This window comes from Jaculus jaculus, chromosome X (assembly GCF_020740685.1).
Source record: "Jaculus jaculus isolate mJacJac1 chromosome X, mJacJac1.mat.Y.cur, whole genome shotgun sequence".
Lineage (NCBI taxonomy): Eukaryota > Metazoa > Chordata > Mammalia > Rodentia > Dipodidae > Jaculus > Jaculus jaculus.
Window position 1 is genome coordinate 114,373,699 of NC_059125.1, and position 20,456 is coordinate 114,394,154.

The window sequence follows — 20,456 nt, forward strand, 5'->3', positions numbered from 1 at the left end:
CTTCCAGCCACTGCAAACGAACTCCAGACGCGTGCACCCCCTTGTGCATCTGGCTAACGTGGGACCTGGGGAACCGAGCCTCGAACCGGGGCCCTTAGTCTTCACAGGCAAGCGCTTAACCGCTAAGCCACCTCTCCAGCCCTAAAATTATTTTTTGAGACAGAGAGAGAGAAAAAAAAAATGATTGTGCCAGGGCCTTCAGCTGCTGCAGATGAACTCCAGATGTGTGTGCCCCTAGTGGCCCATGTGTGACATTGTGTGCTTGTGTCACTGTGCATCTGGCTCTGTGGGACCTGAAGATTCACATATGAGTTCTTAGGCTTTTCAGGCAAGCACCTTAACCACTAAGCCATCTCTCCAGCCCTCCACCTTTTTATTGAGACAGCATCTCTCACTGGCCTGGAGCTCACCAGTGAGACTAGATTGGCTGGCCAGTGAGCTTCAGGGATCCTTTTATTTTCACCTTCCCAGTGCTGGGATTACAGGTGAGCATAGCCATGCTTACCATTTTTATATGGGTACTAAGGGTCAAAATCAAGTCCTTATGCTTGCAAGGCAAGCACTTTATGGACTGAGCTATCTCCCTACCCCTTGCCTTTCTTATATGACCGATATATTCTACTACTGAGCTTCATTCCTAGCCCTTAACTTTTTTTTCTTTTTTTAAGGTAGGGTCTCATTCTAGCCTAGGTTGACCTGGAATTCACTATGTAGTCTCAGGACTCGAACTCACAGCAATTCTCTTACCTCTGCCTCCCAAGTCATGGGATTACAGGTGTGCACCACCATGCCTGGCAACATTTTGTTTTTGAATCTGTGACTGGATACCTGTAAGTTGTCAAAGCTGGCCTTGAATTTCCCATGTAGCCCACAAACGGGCCTTTAACTTGAGCTTCTCCTGCCTCAGCATCCAGAGTGCTGGAATTTCAAGTGTGAACCACTGTACCTGGCTCTTAATAAAATTTGCACTCCTGAAATTTGTAAGCTTATATTTGCACTGGTTCTCATTGCACCTGATGCTCATTGATACCATTTTTAAATCATTGTGAATCTAATAGCTTAAAATGGAACTATATTATTTTCATTTTAATTCATGCAATGCCTGGTCATATAGGCCTTTAATCCCAGCCCTCAGGAAGCTGAGTAGGAGGATCACTGTAAGTTTGAGACCAGTCTGGGCTACAGAGTGTTTCACATCAGCCTTGGCTAGAATGAGACCCTGCCTCAAAAAAAATATAATCGATTGCATGTTTTTCAGTTGGCACTTTATAATTTTTATATACCTTTTGTCTATTTTCCTAAAATACCCAGGTTTTTCTATTGATTAGTAAGAAGTCTTTGCATATTAAAGGTATTAACCCTTCATCACACATCGCACATATTTCTCCCCAGCCTGCTTGCCTTAATGCTGTGTATGTGGATTTCTTTCTTTCTTTCCCTTTCTCACAGTATAACCCAGGCTGGCCTAGTACTCACTGAGTAAGCCCAGGCCAACATCAAACTCATAGCAGTTTTCCTGCCTCAGACTTCCAGAGTGCTGGGATTACAAGCATGTACCACCATACCCAGTTCTGATTATGAATTTTTTTATTGAATACATTTTTAAATTTTATAAAACTATATAATTTTACTATTATTTGTATTTCCAACCTTGTTTTCTGTTTTAAAGGTCTTCCTCCATAACCAATCTTCCTTTCCTCCTTTCTTCCCTCCTTCCTTTTTTCCCTTCTTCCTTCCTCTTTCCTATCTTCCTTGTTCTCTTGGAAGTGCTAGAGATACAACCCAGAGCCTAACACATGCTAGGCAAGGCCTCTACCACTGATCATCCCCAGCCAACAATCCTATGGTTATTCAATTATATATTCCTTAAATATTTTGTTACATTTTATACTTAACATTTTGATACGCTTAAAATTTAATAGTGTACAAATTGTTTTAGCACAACTTTTGCTTTCCTTTTCCTGTTACATTGGGGTGTGACTTTCAGCACATATTAAATGTGTTTTTTTAGGGTATCTATTGTCTACATCTGTATATTGCAATATTCTATTCTGTTGTTCTTCAAACTGTTTTGCCAGGATCACACTATTTTGACTGCCGTATGTTGCAGTCAGGTTTGCAGCTTGTGGGAATAAATGAGTTTTATTTTGGCTTCCAGGCTCAAGGGGACGCTCCACGATGGCAGGGAAAACGATGGCATGAGCAGAGGGTGGACATCACTCCCTGGCCAATATAAGGTGGACCATAGTAACAGGAGAGTGTGTCAAACACTGGCAAGGGGAAACTGGCTATAACACCCTTAAGTCCGACTCCAACAACACACTCCCTCCAGGAGGTGTTAATTCCTAAATCTCCATCAACTGGGAACCTAGCATTCAGAACATCTAAGTTTTATGGGGGACACCTGAATCAAACTACCACACCATAGCTTTATAATATCCTATAACTTCATCTCTCTCTGCAATGTTTCCTTGGTCATTCTTAATCATTTGTCCTTCCTGATAAACTTTACAGTGATCTGTACATAGAAATGGAATCACACTAAAATACAAACTTGCAATGAGTTGTGTAAAATATTTCATCTTTTCAGTATAGTATGCATATTTATCCTTTGTTTCATTCTCTTTTTGTAGGTTGAACCCTATTATAATTGTCACTATCCAACCTTGTTGACTATTCAAATGGAAATTTTATATGTTTCAGCCCTGAAAAAGTTGTTTTCCCTGTAGAAAGGGTTTTCATCATACAGTATTTAGATTCTTTCTAGAAAATATATCTTTGTTCTGTGCTGGGGATAGAACCCAGGGCCTTCTGCATTCTAGGCAAGTGTTCTACCACTGAGCTACACTCATAGTGATATGAAAGAAGGCTGGGGAGATGGATCAGCAGTTAAAGGCACTTGCTTGCAAAGCCTGCCAGCCCAGGTTCAATTCCTCATTACACACAAGCTGGATACAAAAAGTGGCACAAGCATCTGACATTTGTTTGCAGCAGCCATATACATACATGTATGCATACATACATACATACACACATGTACAAATAAAAAATAAGCTTTAGATAAGTGAGGTAGGAAGCATGACAATGCTATAAGAGTTAACTAATTCCTATATTAAAATCTTAGCTCTTGGGTTGGGAATGTAGCTCAGCAGTAACACACCTGCCTACACACACACACACACATACACACACCTTAGCTGTATGAATTTCTCTCACTGTCAGGGCATCTTTCTAGCACATTCTTCTACCTCTACCTCTTATGATTTATCTTACCTTATGCAAAGTTTGGTGAGCTCAGCTTCCTGCCCCAATGTGCCTGTCTAGAACCAGTGCCTCGAGATGGGGTTAGGTTTAATCATAACAAAGGCTTACTGATGAAATTCTGTGACCTCTGGATATAGGGCTGAGGGATTTCAGTTTTCTTCCATAAATCTTTAGTTTTTCTTTCTCTTCCTGAGAGCTAAAACAATGAGCTACTATAGTAGAACACAGCCAACACTACACTGTACACTAGAATATATCCTTACTATAACAATCTGTCAGGCAAAGTAATACACTAGGAATCAGAATTTGAGAACAATCTTGGTCATATTTTCTCTTACATGGGAATCTTCTGAATAGCACACACATAGAGCTGCAAGTTACAAATTTCAGACCAGGCATGCTAGTGCACAACTGTAATGGCAGCATTTAGGAAGTAGATTTAGCAAGAAGATCAAGAGTTCAAGGTTATCTTCAGCTACATAGTGAGTTTGAAGCCAGCCTAGGGTACATGAGACCTTATCTAAAAACAAATACAAGCTGGGCGTAGTGGTGCATGCCTTTAATGTCAGGGGAGGTAAAGATAGGAGGATCATCGTAAGTTCGAGGCCACCCTGAGACTACAAAGTGAATTCTGGATCAGCCTGAGCTCGAGTGAGACTCTACCTCCAAAAACCAAAAATAAATAAATAAATAAAAACAAATACAAAAATAAACTGCATCCTAATAAATGCAAAGTCATGATGGTTGTAAAACCAAATATATATATTCCAGCAAGGAAATTGTGTGGCTCTCACAAAGTAGGAATAGCACCTAGGGCTGGAGAGATGGCTTAGCTGTCAAGGTGCTTACCTGTGAAGCCTAAGGACCCAGGTTTTATTCCCCAGGACCCACGTAAGCCAGATGTGCAAGGTGGCACATGTATCTGGAGTTAGTTTGCAGTGGCTGGAGCCCTGACGTGCCCATTTTTTCTATCAGCCTCTCTCTCTTTCTTCAATAAATAAATAAATATTTTTTTTTAAAGAATAGCATCTAAAGCCTGGTGTGCTGGCACACACCTTTAATCCCAGCACTCAGGAGGCAGAGGTAGGAGGATTGCCATGAGTTCAAGGCCACCCTGAGACTACTTCGTGAATTCCAGGTCAGCCTGAGCTAAAAACCAAAAAATAAATAAATAAGAATAGCAGGCTGGAGGGATGCCTTAGTGGTTAAGTCGTTTGCCTGCAAAGCCAAAGGGCCCTCGTTGGATTCCCCAGGACCCACGTTAGCCAGATGCACAAGGGGGCGCATGCGTCTGGAGTTTATTTACAGTGGCTAGAGGCCCTGGCACGCCCATTCTCTCCCTCCCTCCCTCCCTCCCTCCCTCCCTCCCTCCCTCTCTCTCTCTCTCTCTCTCTCCCTCTTTCTCTGTCAAATAAACAAAAATAAAATATTTAAAAGAATAAAAAAGAATAGTATCTAATTATGAATAACAAATGTCCACAAAGACACAGAAAATGAATTATTATGGTTTTCATTCAAAGTTTTACTTTTTGTGGGTTAATAAACATAATGACACTTTGTCCATACTACAATTTTTAAAAAAGAAAGAAAGGGAGGGGGAGGAAGGAAGGGAGAGAGAGAGAGAGAAATAAGAAAGAATGAAAGAGAGAAAGGAAGGAAGAAAGGAAAGAGAGAGAGAAAGAGAAAGAGAGAGAGAGAAGGGAGGGAGGGAAGGAGAGAGGAAGCACCCAAGAGTCACAGGCAGCTTTGAATGCAAACATAGCATTACCTTCTCTGAACATTAGGTGTCGCTGCAGTAAATGCCGAGTATCTGAGCCATAGGAGAGTATCTAAGGCAGCAACTCAGTGATCTCTGTGCTGATAGCAACTTCACAACTCACCTCAAAATCCATCTTCAGTTTGGAAGAAAAGGTGCCTAGAGGCAACAGAGGAACACTCAAGTTGTTGTTATTGTTGTTGTTGTTGTTGTTGTTGTTGTTGTTGTTGTTGTTGTTTTTCTGCAAAGCACCCAATCCAAATTCACCAAGGTGAGGGAGGTTGAAGAACCATCTGCCCTCACTGAAACAGGCAGGGTTTGCCAACTGCATTTGTCACGAGGGACCTGTACAGAGCCTCCAAGCTGCTGTGACCTGAACACAGTTAATGGTAACATTTACATTCCATTGGCTTTCCCCGTGGCACTGCCCGGCATGAAGCAAATCAACACCAGGTGTCTGGTAGATAACCAACTGGAAGGGGCATTTTTCTTAGCCCCCACACTGACTGGCGCCTTTGTCTGGGTGCCTCCAGCGCCTAATAGGCTTTTATCCAGACACATATACATACATACAATCTGTCCGTTTAATGCTACATCAGGTTGGGGCTCTTTTGAACATTAATAACAATAATCAGAAGTCTTGTTTAACCACCTGAGCCTTTCCTTCACCAGGCTTACACTCATTTTATTCTTTTTCCCCCCCTTGCTTGGCTGCTGGCTGTCATACTAGAGGATGGAGAGGTAAACAAATTATGCATGTGCATGTTTTCAGAGAACATTACTGGCAGGAAGGCAAGGGGAGAGGACAGCCCTGGGCACAATGGAACGAAGTGATTCTATTTGGTGTACTTTCACGAACCCCAGCAGCACTCTCCATACATTTTAGCCCACACTTTTTCAGGTAAATCCTGACCATTATGCCTCTATCTCCCATCCTTGACCAAGATCCAGGGCTGGAAGATAGAGGCAGTACTTAGTGTATTGAGAAAACCAGTAGGATGAGGGTGGTGATGTTGACAGATTAAACTGTGTGCCCATAATAAGGGCCAGGAAAATGACAAAATGGTTCTGTGGACAGGTGCATGTGGAGGAAAGAGGGGAACACTAACCTGGAAAACTGGGTGACAGGTGAGACCATGGAAGGTGTGGAGCCTGGTTAGGCCTTCTGGGGCACCAGGTCCGTGTGTCCCTCCCCAACTCTACCTGATACCCTCCCCTGTTGCCCATGTTAGGTATCTCCATTTCATCAAATATAAACTCAAGTGTCAGCCTGTTGCTTTATACTCCAGTGGACTTTGACCTTACTACAGCTCACAAGGTAAGCAGGATTGGGCCAGGTCAGCACTTGAACTGAAAGCACATAAGATGAAGGACAAAGGTGGTATCCAAGTGGCACAGCTGACTGAGCAGAACACACATGGTTGGTGAATAAACAGAGGCCCTGTTCTGCTCAAAAAGATTCCAGCCTGACCACGATGGTCACCACTTTGAGCTACCTTTTCTGAGCTGGACACAGTTACTTCATTCAGCTGCTCATAACTTCTTTTTTTTTTTAAATTTTTATTTATTTATTTGAGAGCGACAGACACAGAGAGAAGGACAGAGAGAGGGAGAGAGAGAGAATGGGCGCGCCAGGGCTTCCAGCCTCTGCAAACGAACTCCAGACGCGTGCGCCCCCTTGTGCATCTGGCTAACGTGGGACCTGGGGAACCGAGCCTCGAACCGGGGTCCTTAGGCTTCACAGGCAAGCGATTAACCGCTAAGCCATCTCTCCAGCCCTCATAACTTCTTAATGCTCCATTCTGTATCTTCAGCCTCAACCTTCCTCCTGAACCCTAGGCTCCACATTTCTCACAGACTGCTAGACAGTGCCATTTTCCCATCACATCTTCACTCTCCCAACCTCCAATTTAATATATGTCAAAGTGACCCTTCTCCTAAAACTCTCTTCCCAGAGTTGTCCATTCCAGAGCCATCATTGCCCCAGACACCCAGGCTGGGCATGCAGAAGTTAGGTTTCACTCTTTGCCTTCCCCTCACCCAGTAACCCTGAAGCCCAGTTGTTTCTGCATCCCTCACTCTCCCTTATCGGTTCTTTTTGTTACTGCCTGTGCCCCAATATAGGACCTTATCAGGTCACACAATGCTATTACAATAATCCTCTAATTGTTCTCCAGGACTAATTCTGAAAGTGATCATGTGCACCGAACAGGGGCATAAAACAGGCACTGTGCCAAGTGCTCTAAATGCAGTGTGTTATTCAATCTTTATAACAACCTTACAAAGCGGACCCTGTTATTATTAACCCTATTCTATACACAAGAAAACTGAGTTACTGAAAGGCTCTGTAGCCTGCAAATCACCCTCCAGTAATGAAGCTGGGATATAAGCCCAGGCGGCTTGTCTCTGGAGTCAGCACTCATTTCAGTCCCCACCAGCCCAGCCCATGGGCTTCTGCTAGACAAATTTTTCTGTGTTGGTCCTTCTTTATTGTCTTTAGAAAAGAAAGGCTGAGCCCTTGGCCTAGCATGTTTCCCTTACCAACTTTGCTCTTCCTCCCCACCAGCAACCCCCCCCCCCCCCCCGCACATGCGCTCAGCCCTTAAACAATAAGCCCTCAAATGCATTCTGAGCCAGTGCCTTTTGAAAGCATTCTGGTGAGCTAAACTTGTCTGTGCTCATGAAATGTGATTAGCATTTAAATATGCATCACAGAAAGGAGTAAAATGAGCCAGTGGAGGCTGCGGCAAGCTGCAAGCTCCCGATCTCCAGTGGATGGTTCTCATTTAGAAATGTAAACCTTGTTTTCAAGGGAGCCCTAAATCCAAATTGTGGTGTAAAAATCCCCCTACTTTTCAGGGTTGCAAATAAAAATTATGTACTGACTAGGCAAAACAAAACATGCCCCTTTCTGAGGTCTGCTCTATGCAGGAGTCCAGTTCCAAAAGAGATCTTCTTAGTCCCCCCTCCCCCAATCCCAGAAGACCCAGTGTATTTTATATTCCAGTCAACAGGCCTTTGTTCCTGCAGCTACCTCTGCCTCGTCCCACCCCCACCTCCAACCAAGTTTGTTGCAGTAGCAGGATCTGTTGTTTTTGTCTGATTCATAAGCTGCCTTTCCCCACCCCTGAGGCAGCTCTCTTCTAGTGATGGGTAAAGGCAGATAGATGCTGGGCCCTTAGAGAAGCACAGTGGGGGTACACCAGACCACCGGGAAGGGGATTCTAGAGTAGCATGCCCTCTCTGTCCCACCTTTGCCCCGTGCCTGTGGGCACAGTAGTTGTTTTCTTAGAGCTTGGTGGGTGAGTATCTTCTCCTAACTAACGATGTTAACCTATCCGTGTGCCCTCTAGCCCTGCCAATTTCCTCTCCATAGTATTTCTCTTCACGTGTCACCTTCTTTCAGCAGTGCCACTGCTCTGCTGTCAAAGGCACCTCGATGTTTTTTTTTTTTTATTTTTTTTCCCCCTCACTTCCTAAGCAGTCATCTCTCGCTGCCCAATGTCCTTAGCTAACTTTTGCAACAGGTTTGAGCATTCCTACTCTGGAAATCTGGAATCCAGAATGTTCTAAAGTCAGAAACTATTTGAACATCAGCATGACACCACCCATGGAAAATTCCACACCTAACCTCATATAAACAGCTGCAGTGAAAAATACCGAAAATTACCTGCATGCTATATAAATAAGATATATATGAAACAAGTGAATTTCACAATTAAATTTGAGTCCCAGCCAGGTGTGGTGGCACATGCCTTTAATCCCAGCACTCAAGAGGCTGAATAGAAGGATCACTATGAATTCGAGGCCAGCCTAGGACTATTGAATGAGTACCTGGTCAGCCTGTATTAGAGTGAGACCCTACATCAGAAAAAAAAAAAATGAATCCCACCCCAAGATTTATCATTATGCATATGCAAATATCCAAATTCTTTGCCTAAGGAGATGGCTCAGAGGGTAAGAGCACTTGCCATACAAGCATGAGGATCTGAATTTGATCCCCAGCACTCACATAAAAAGCTGGGTGTGGACACACATCTGTAATGCTAGTGCTGAGGTGAACAGAAACAGAAGAGCTTGGGCTTGCTGGTCAACCAGTCTGACTGAAAAACTGCAACCGGTTCAGTGGGAGACTCTCTGAAAGAAACAAAGAACAGTGACAGAGGACACCCAGCGTTCTACTCTGGCCTCCACACAGGTGTGTTTTGCACACACATGAACATACACTATACACACACACAAATAAAATATTTTTTAAAAAAGGAAATTAAAGCCAGGCATGGTGGTGTATGCCTTGAATCCCAACACTCAGGAGGCTGAGGTAGGAGAATTGCTATGAGTTTGAGGCCAGCCTGGAGCTACAGAGTGAGTTCCCAGGTCAGCCTGACTAGAATGAGACCCTACCTTGGGGGTGAGGGGAGAAAGAAGGAAAAGAAAAAGAAAATTATCAAATCTGAAACACTTTTAGTCTCAAGCATTTTAGTCTCTAGCATGGTCCATGTCCATGCTTCCTCATATTGTAAACCTTTGTGTCTTTTGTAGATTCACATGTTTTTTTAGAAAGTTTATTTTTTTGTTTATTTATTTATTTGAGAGCGACAGAGAGAGAGAGAGAGAGAGGGAGAGAGAATGGGCACACCAGGGCCTCCAGCCACTGGAAATGAACTCCAGATGCATGCGCCTCCTTGTGCATCTGGCTAACGTGGGTCCTGGGAAGTAGAGCCTTGAACCGGGGCCTTAGGCTTCACAGGCAAGCGCTTAACTACTAAACCATCTCTCCAGCCCTATTCACATGTTTGTTTGTTTTTTTTTTTAAACACAGGGTCTCGCTCTAGCCCTTTGCTGATCTGGAACTCACTCTGGAGCCCCAGGCCATTCTGAAACTCTCGGTGATCCTCATACCTCAGCATCCCTTGTGCTGGAATTAAAGGCATGTGCCACCACACCTGGCTCAAACCTTTGTGTCTTTTGCACTAAAATGTAAGATCTTTGCCTCTTTGACTATGGGAAGTGTATGTTACACATTTGTATATCCCCACAACATGCAGGCTCATATAGCAGATACTTGATACTTGTTAAAAAATGAATGTGGAAGCCGGGCGTGGTGGTGCACGCCTTTAATCCCAGCACTCGGGAGGCAGAGGTAGGAGGATCGCCGTGAGTTCGAGGCCACCCTGAGACTACATAGTGAATTCCAGGTCAGCCTGAGCCAGAGTGAGACCCTGCCTCGAAAAACCAAAAAAAAAAAAAAAAAATGAATGTGGTTCAAGACAAGCTTAGGAGATCACACAGAAGTAAACCTTAGCTTCCACTGTGAGAGCCCCAAGTCCCTATTAAAGCTAAAGGTAAAAACACCCAAGAAGGTCCTTTTCCCACCCTACTGCCCCAGGGAAACTTTCTTGTCACCTCTCTGACACTACCATGTGCGTCACTCTGAGAATGCAGTGTCCTGACCTAGCAATCAGGTTCTATGCAGTCCAGAGCCAACAGCTATTAACTTGTCAAGATCAGAAAATGTACTAACAGGACAGAAAAGAGCCAAGCCTGGTGGCACAGACCTGTAATCCCAGCTACTAGGAAGGCCAAGGCAGAAAGATCACAAGTTTAAAGCCTGCCTGGGCTACAGAATGAGTTCAAGGCCAGTATGGGCACTTTAGTGAGACTCTGTCTCAACCAAACAAGAAAAGAGGGGAAATCTTCAAACCATTTTTATTTAAACTCTCTCTGCATTCCAGCCTCCTGTCATGTTACGGCATGGGGCCTGGAGCTGCTTGACAAATCACAGCACCATCAAATTGATATTAAGTTGGTTGCTTTCATAAATGTGACAGATCTATATATAAATCTGTGCTCTTTGGTGGAAAGACTCTTTCTGGGACAAGCATGGAATATGATGACAGGAAAGCTTCCCCTGAGTTTAAAAAAAACAAAACAAAACTAGGGCTGGAGAGATGGCTTAGCGGTTAAGTGCTTGCTTGTGAAACCGAAGGACCCCGGTTCGAGTCTTGATTCCCCAGGATCCACATTAACCAGATGCACAAGGGGGCACACGCATCTGGAGTTCGTTTGCAGTGGCTGTAGGCCCTGGCACGCCCCCCCTCCCTCTCTCTCTCTCTCTCTCTCTCTCTCTCTCTCTCTCTCTCTCTCTCTCTCTCTCTCTCTGCCTCTTTCTCTCTGTCGCTCTCAAATAAATAATAAAAACTTAAAAATAAACAAAAATTGTAAAAAAAGAAAACAAATGATATAACTATTGGTCAGCTAACATGTACAAGGCAATTTCTTAATCCTTTTTATCAACCCTGCAAAAGAAGTATTATCATTTTATGGATAAGGAGACAGGGCACAGATTGGGTAAACTGCTTGCCCAGGAGTCATGCAGCTAGTATGAGATATAAGTAGGACTTGAACTTGGCTTTCTCCTTCCTCAGGCTCTCCCTAGATGCTAAGTAATTATTTAATTTTGGCATTAGTGTAAAAGTTGAGAAAATAAAAGCGTGCAAGCTCAGAAACTGACAGGCAAGATCTTCGTCTTAATCCATGCAGGGTGCTACTAAACCATACTACACGCTAGGTCTTATGAACCACAGAAGCAGATTTCTCACAGTTCTGGAGGCTGGGAAGTCTGAGATGAGACAGATTTGACATCCAGTGTGTGACTGCTTTCTCATTCATAGATGGCACCATCCTGCTGTGTCCTCGCATGGTGGAAAGGGCAAGAAAACTCCCTAGAGCCTTGGTCATGAGGGCACTAATCTCATTTCTGAGGGTTCTGACCTCATGACCTTAATAACCTACATCACATGGGGGTCAGGATTTCAACAAGGAATTTGGAGGAGATGAAAATGTTCAGGCCATAACAAGCCAGGTTTTGGTTAGAGAATGGTTAACTCAGTTAGAGGGATGTGAGAAAAAGATATCTTAGGAAAACTGGGTTGTCCTGGGGCATGCTGTAATCGGCAGTGTGGAAACGGGAGACCCTATTGGCAGCTTTGACTTGAAGCTGGCAGAATGTGAGCAGGACCACTGAACTGAAGCCATAGATCATTCAGCAGCCACAACCCTTTAGCCAGCCACACGCTGACCACGGCTGCTTAAAAGGATTGGGTTTAAGAAAGCCCCACTGGCTCTCAGACCCCAGGGGAAAGCAGAAGCAAGACCCCAGGAGGGAAAATAAATTGCTGTCATAGCCCCTCCTAGAAGCTAACTGGGTTTCATGGTTATGTGCGCTTCAGCCTGCCCTGGCTGGCACAGCATCTATTCTTAGTAAGCACAGAGCTGTTTTTTCTGGATGAACAAACACTACTGTGTGCAGGGTAGTGAGGGCAAATGAGCCCTTACTTTTGGGGCAGTCCCCATTCCTTGCTGTCGTCTTTGGGGTCTGATCCCTTTGAGGACTCACTTCTGCCTAATTGAGCAACATTTTCCTTGGTGGTCAGAAGAAAACTGTTCTTTGCAAATCCAGGTGGATGTCTTGGCATCCCTTAGGCAAGGAGCATTATTAAAGTGAAGGGAAAATAAAACTGCCCCCCATTTGTTCTTTCAAAAAGTATATGGTGCCCTAAACACTATAAGGATGATGATCATTGATAGTGAAAGCTAGACTGTCCCAAGAGGGCAGGAAAGGAGGGATTAAGGAGGCACTACCCCAATTTCACTGAACTGAACTCTATTTACTCTGGTATTTTTGCCTGACCTTGAGCTAGCTGAGAGTCAAACAGCCACCCTGTGTAAGCTTCTTTGAGCGCTGCCTAAACACTGACTGAAGCTAAGATAGGAGCTTCCCCCATCCCCATCCTCCGAAAGAGCAGGTGAAAAGAAGGAAAAGGAAAGAAAGCTTTCAGAAAACCAGCTGTCAGGAAGTTAATGGAAACTAATTTGCTGACCCCTTTGTTCATTTCCAGCAAATTTTGGATATGAAGCATCATTTCTCAGTGAGTTTTCCTATACAGATGTCAACTACTTATGTTCCTGTCTGCATTCCCCTTGAGCTTTTAATGAGAAGATTAGTGCAGTGGATTACATGTTGGGTTTTGGCTCAGTCTCCTGTGTGTGAAATTGGGTAAACCATGGGATCTTTCTGGGCCTCATCTGCCTCATCTGTACAGTATGAGGCAGAGAACTGTGCCTCATGCTATATAGATGTTGTACAGAACCACCCCATACCTGTAGAAAAGAGTGAATTAAGTTATTGCACATCTAAGCTAGGAACTTAAACAATTCTGTTTTCATTGTGTTTGGAGCACCTCTCCAGAATCTATGCATAGCATGGAAGGACTGGCCAGCACTACATAAAGCCAGCCCATGTGTGTTTCTATGTTTCCTGTGACTACTATCAATGTACAAATGAGCTGGGATCACAAAACCTTAGCAGAGGGCTGGAGAGATGGCTTAGCGGTTAAGCGCTTGCCTGTGAAGCCTAAGGACCCCGGTTCGAGGCTCGGTTCCCCAGGTCCCATGTTAGGCAGATGCACAAGGGGGCGCACGCGTCTGGAGTTCGTTTGCAGAGGCTGGAAGCCCTAGCGTGCCTATTCTCTCTCTCTCCCTCTATCTGTCTTTCTCTCTGTGTCTGTCACTCTCAAATAAATAAAAAATGAACAAAAAATACTTTTAAAAAAACCTTAGCAGACCCTCCATTTTGACAGCTAATGACAAGCAGGGATGGCAAGGCCGTTCATTATTTCTTTGTTGGGTTGGTTTAACTGGCCAGGTCTGGTGGTGCGGGCTTGAACAGGCTGCAGCAGGAGCACTGCAAGTTCAAGAACTGCCTGAACTGCAAAGTGTGTTCAAGACCAGTCCAAGTAACTTAGTGAGACCCTGTATCAAAATGTAAAAATAAATAAATAAAAAGACTGGATGTATAGTTTAGCGGGAGTTGCCCTGGCATGTACAGTACCCTGGTTTTTATCCCCAGTATAGGAAAAAATAAGGTATTTACTGAGACGATACAATGCACCATCCTGCATATATCTGTCTATCCCCAGCCTGCTGAAAACTCATCTTCCCATTTTCCCTCACCCATCCTATATTCTTACCCTTGATCAAAATGTCACTATCAAAGTTGACACATAAAAATTGGTCACTGGCTAGAGAGAATGGCTCAGCTGTGAAAAGTGCTTGCTTGCAAAGCCTGATGGCCCGGGTTCAATTCCTCAGTAACCATGTAATGCCACATGCACAAAGTGGTGAATGTGTCTGCAGTTCACTTGCAATGGCAGGAGTCCCTGGTAATCCATTCTATCTCTCCCCCTCTTTCTCTCTGTCTCTCTCTTAAATAAATAAGTAAACACTTTGTTTTTTTGAGGCAGGGTCTCACTCTAGTCCAGGCTGACCTGGAATTGACTACATAGTGTCAGGGTGGCCTCCAACTCACAGCGATCCTCCTACATCTGCCTCCCCAGTGCTGGGATTAAAGGCATGCGCCACCATACCTGGCTTAGTAGAAACATTTTTAAAAAAATAAAGTTGGTCACCACTGCTTTAAATGGTTTCAAAGTCAAAACACCCACCTTGTGTAAGCTTTTGGGGCTTCTGTGGGCTCTGGCTAAACACTAACAACCGCTAAGATAAGTCTTTCCCCCATCTCCATCCTCCCAATGAGCAGGTGAAGTGGGGGAAGGAAAAGGAAAGAAAGGTTGCAGAAAATACCCACTGCCATACAGGAAAGGCCAGCAGGCATCTGTGAGGTCCCTGCTGTCAGGAAAATATGGATAGTGGAGTTTGCTGGCCCCTTGGCTCACTTCCAGCAAGTTTGGAAATGAAGTTGCTCCGCCCCCCCGCCGCTTCCCCGGCTGGGACACCCCAGCCTGTGTATAGTACACCCCCACATCCTACTCACTTGCATCTCAGTTGCTTCCTCCTTCTGGCCCAGCTATGCTCTCGGCTTCCCTACCCTCAGCCACACTGGCACTTAGTGTTGCTGTTCTCTCTGCCCAAACGCAATACTAACCTGCTGTCCTTTGCTCACTTCTCCCACAGTGAGTGATGGCAAGCTTTTGAACCAGTTTGTCTCCCCCTGGTCTTTTGCTGAAATGGGAAGCAGTCACCCTGATGGGGCTAGAAGGCACTCTGCTGTGGGCCAGCTGCCCATGCTCATTTGTAGAACACCCTCACTGCAGAGCACTGCACAGCAAGGGCTTTCCCGCTGTAGGACAGGTATTTGGAGCCTCTCTGTGCTAAAAGTGACATGGCTTATGTGGTTCACAGGACAGAAAGGTCCTTTTACTGCAATATGATTGGCTTGTTGTTTGATTCTTGGGTATTTGCCAAAAGAGTCAAGTCTCCTACTCAATTGCCTTCCATACAAATATGTCTCAGATGGTTTGGGAATTGGCCAGCTTTTCCTTCAGCTTCAGTCCTACACATCTCCAGAAGAAATAGGTCATTTCCAAGTGACATGTTGAAAGGTTCTGAGCTCCTGTTGGCTGCACTGACAGATTGTCTTGTCCCTACTCATTGTTTAACTTCTTGCCCTCTTCCTCTATGTTGTCCAGACTAATCTTGAACTCTTGGTTTCAAGTGATACTCTAGCCTCAGCATCTCCACCCCAAAATATGTGCAACTACCTCATTGTCTCTCCATCTTAAAACTTCACAACAAAATAGATTATCTTCTCAGTAGGTAGTAATGCAAACAATAAAAAAATCTAAAAGGTTCCATTAACATACATTGAAAACTAAGTCTTGGGCTAGAGGGATTGCTCAGTGGTTAAGGGCAATTGCTTGCCAAACCTGATGACCTGGGTTCTATTCCCTAGTACTCCCATAAAGCCAGATGCATGAAGTGACCTGTGCATCTGGAGTTCATTTGCAGTGGCAAGAAGCCCTAGCACTCTTATTCTGTCTCTCTCCCTCCCTCTCTTCCTGTCTCTCAAATAAATACAAATATTTTAAAAATGAAAACAACAAAAATGACTAAGTCTCCCCACCCTTTGTCCATAACCCATCCAATTCTCCTCAGAGGCAACACTGTGGTTACTGTTCTCTTGCCTATGTCTTTCCAAAAATGGTCTATGCAAAAGTTTGCATAAATGTGCATACTTGTGTTCTTTCTGTTTTGGGGTAATCAACAGTATACTACACATATTCTTTTTGTACCCTGTCTTTTTCACTAAAATGATGTCTTGGAGATGACACCATATCCATCCACATGGAGCTGCCACACATGTTTTTAATTGTGACACAGTATTCCAAGGCATGATGTTCTATTTCTTTTGTCCCCTACTGGTGGGTATGTAGACTATTTCCAATCTTTTGCTATTACTAGCAATGTTATAGCAAATATCCATGTGACATCTATCATTTCACAATTTCGGTACTTGTGGAAAGAATGTATAGCCATAAATGCTAGCTGTGTTAGAAGGCCTCTTAACTTTATCACAGAAACATTCAGATGCTTAGCTTTGAAGTATTTGCTCTTCATTTTCATCTTCTCTACATTTGTTCCTTCTCTAGTTGAATATACAGTAGCACCTACTGGATGCAAGGTGTGTTGGTAGGCTTTGAGGAAAGAAACATGGACAAGACAGATGTGGTCACTGGCCCTGTGCTGTGTATAATTACAGTGGGAAGGAGGTTGAGGGGAGGACACAAGAAATAAATAATTGTACAACAGATTATTGCAAACTGTTGAGTGCCATGAAGGGAGACAGGGTGGCCAAAAGTGTTTGACAGTGTTTGACAGGCTTAGTCTGGGGATCTGAGACTTCCCTGGGGAAGTGTTATTTATTTTGATCAATAAAACAAACTTAGCAAGACAGAGGAAATGACAGGTGAGAAGTCCTAGACAGGAAGGAGCATGGAGTTGGGCCAGGAGTAAGGATTATGTAAGATAGAAAGGGTCTTCAAAACCATTTAGTTTCAATGTCCTTATTAGACAAATGAGGAAACTAAGGTTCAAAGAAGTAAACAAGTTGGCCTAGGTGGAAAGTGGCAGAACCAGATCTGGCTCCCGGACTTGGTCAGGTGATGTCATGCTGGAGAATCCAGTGTGCTACTCCTGAGAGCTGGAGATCTGAAACAGAGAGAGTAACATTTTATAAGCCTGGACAGTTTGTGCCTGGACAGCCTGATTTGTGTAAAGGGACTTATGTTCAAGCCCTTGAGATAAGCAGCCAGCCACATTCTCTTTCCCTTTGACAGTAATACAGAGTTTGGTCAAATGGCAGTATCAAGTTCCAGTCTAGCAAGTTGGTTTGGTCTTCTGCATATTTGTCTCTTTTCCAAGTTTAGACAATCATAGTGATGACCTTAATAATAGTGGTTACTATTTAGTGCTTGCTGTGCATCAAAACAGCTCTAAACACTTTCTCTATGTTAATTACTTACTATGGACATCAATCCTGTAAGGTAGGTATCATTATTGCTCCATTTTACAGGAAAAGCAACCTGGTGCTCAGATAGATCAAGGCATTTTCTGAAGGGCATAGAGCTGGTGAGTCACCGAAAGCCATTTAGCTTCAGGGCCAGTGCTTCCTCAAGCTCTGTCAGTGCTAAGGGTTGAGCCCTGAGCTGCAGAAGGCCTATGCTAGCAGCTGTCAATTCTGGCTGCAAGTCAGAATCCTCTGGGTAGCTTGGGAAAATGCTAATGTCCAGGCCTCACACTAGGTCATTTGAATAGCAAAGTCTAGAGAAGGATCCCAATCACTGATTTTAAAAAAATGTAAGTGCTGGGTATGCTGGTACATGCATTTAATCCCAGCACTCGGGAGGCAGAAGTAGGAGAATTGCCATGATACCAAGGCCAGACTGAGACTTCACTGTGAATTACAGGTCAACCTGGGGTAGAGCAAGACCCTACCTCAACAAAATAAAAAAAAATACTTATTTGTATATATGTATATGTGTATGAGTGTGTGCATAACATGGTGCCAATGTGGAGGTCAGAGAACACACTCAGGATCTATCTCCCCTTTTTCCACCTTCCTTTGAGACAGAGACACCCCCCTCCTTGTTTTTTCTGCAGTTGCTGATGAGCTTTCCGATTCCCCTGGATCTGTCTCCCATTGCCTTAAAAGCATTAGGATTTTGGGATTACAAATACAAAATGTTTACCACTTTGTATCTGGCTTTACATAGGTACTGAGGAGGATCAAACTCAGGTTAGCAGACTTGCAAGCAAGTGACTTTAACTGCTAAGCCATTTCCCCAACCCCAGTTTTTAAAAGCTTCCCTGATGCAGAGCCTAGATTTTATATAGATACAAAAAGCTACATATATACATACATACATACATACATACATACATACATACATACATATATGATTCAGAAAGTAAAAAGGAGACTGAAGGAAAAAAGAGAGGAACGGGGGGAAGAGGAAGGGAGGAATGGAAGAAATTAGAAGCAAAGAAGAAAGGGGAGAAACATGAAGGGATGGTGGATGAATATGGTCAAAGTACATAGTATATATGAAAGAAATTATTTTTATGAGACCGATGTACACTGAATAGACACCAACAAGAATTAATTATAAATAAATAAAAGCAAGCTTCTAATGTGTGGCTAAGAGTTGAGAATCACAGGTATTTAGTTTAATTTTCCCTTTGTCCTTTGGGGACAACTATCAATACATTCTTGCCTTTGTGTTCTGGACACCTGTTGAGTGACACTTGTACAAGCACTTACTCATACCACACAATGCAAGCTCCAGGCTTCACATGAAAAGCTAATTATGGACTCAGGGCTGGGGCGGCCATATCCACTGATGGTGTATGGTAATAGGCTTGCAAAGAGCTCAGATTCTTCTTCATTCAGAACACCAGATCATGGGGTCTGCAGGACAGAGTGTGGCTCTAAGGCAAACACACTCAGGTTCTGGGTGTTGTTTTCTCTCTTGTTCTATGACTTAGACTGGTGTGTATCCTTTCCCACCCTCCATTTTGCCATCGACAAGATAGAGCTGAAGGGTACTCCCCTTCTTATGAAGCTTTGTTAAGGATTGAATGGGGTAGTACAGATAAGGTAGTATAATGCCTGATATCCAGCCCACACTCAGCACTGGCCATTTCTTTATTTCATGGCCATCCATGTGGCTTACTTAGGTCTCAGAGGTGTAAACGGGGCTTAAAGTAAACTGCTGTGGTTGGGAAAAACTGTCAGTGACAATGATATTGAGGGGGAATTACCTGACAGTTAATGAGTGCCTGGGCTGTAGGATGCAGGTGTGAGACACTAAAGAGCCAGGCTGGCAGGAAGCTCCTGTGCCTGCTCTCATAAGTCTGCTGGACAGTTAACTCACACAGGGTATAATGTACCACAGCAGAGGCCTAGACCAAGGGCTCACAAGACAGGAAGAGAAAAGTAATTCAAGCACAGAAGGCAGAATACAACTATCAGAGGCTAGGAGTATAGGTCAGTGGAAAAGCATTTGCATAGCATGTTAAAGGCCCTGGATTCCATCCCTAGCACTGCAAGGAAAAGAGAGAGAGGAAGGGAAAAATAGAGTATGATAATTGAAGAAATGTGAACATGGGCTGAATATACGATGACATTAAGGAATTATAAAATTTTAAGTGTGAGTATATAGATCTTTGCATGTATATGTATACATTCCCACACAAAATCATTATGTTTCAGAGATACACAATTAAATATTTAGAGATGAATTGAAATGATATCTTATAGATTAGAGATGAAAAAGTGGCCATGGTAATTGATAAAGCTAGATTCTGGAATTTTGTGCTTATTTTATTAGCTTTGACACTCCTGTGTATGTTCAAAATTTACAATAAAAGACATTCAAGCTGGGCATGGTGGTGCACACCTTTAATCCCAGCACTCAGGAGGCAGAGGTAGGAGGATCACTGTAAGTTTGAGGCCATCCTGAGACTCTATAGTGAATTTCAGGTCAGCCTGGGCTAGAGTGAGACCCTACCTCAAAAAACCAAGCAAAAAAAAAAAAGACAATTAAAAGATGGTCTGGAGAGATGGCTCAGCATTAAAGTGCTTGCCTGCAAAGACTAATGACCAGAGTTTTATTCCTCGGTACCCATGTAAAGCCAGAATGCACAAGGTGACACATGCATATGGAGTTCACTTGTAGGGGCTGGAGGCCCTGGCACACTGTGTCCATTCTCTCTGTCTCTCTTTGCCAGGTATGGTGGCACATGCCTTTAATCACAGCACTTGGGTGGCAGAGGTAGGAGGATTGCTGTGAGTTCAAAGGCAGCCTGAGAAGACATAGTGAATTCCATGTCAACTTGGTCTAGAGCCATACCCTACCTCAAAAAAAAAAAAAAAAAAGATGGAGAGATGGCTCAGCAATTAAGGAACTTACTGCAATGCCTGATGGTCTAGGTGAAATTCCCCAGTAACCACATAAAGCCAAATGCACAAAGTGTTGCATGCATCTGGAGTTTGTTTGCAGTGACTAAAGGCCCTAGCACACCTATAGTCAGTCAGTCTTTCTCTCTCTCTCTCTCTCTCTCTCTCTCGCTCTCT

General features: G+C 43.7%; 1 protein-coding gene across 1 annotated transcript in view; it reads left to right on the plus strand.

Moving 5' to 3' along the window:
• The window catches only part of Slc25a43 (solute carrier family 25 member 43), a 56,683-nt gene that overhangs the window by 19,932 nt on the left and 16,295 nt on the right, over window positions 1-20,456 (plus strand). The window lies entirely within an intron of this gene.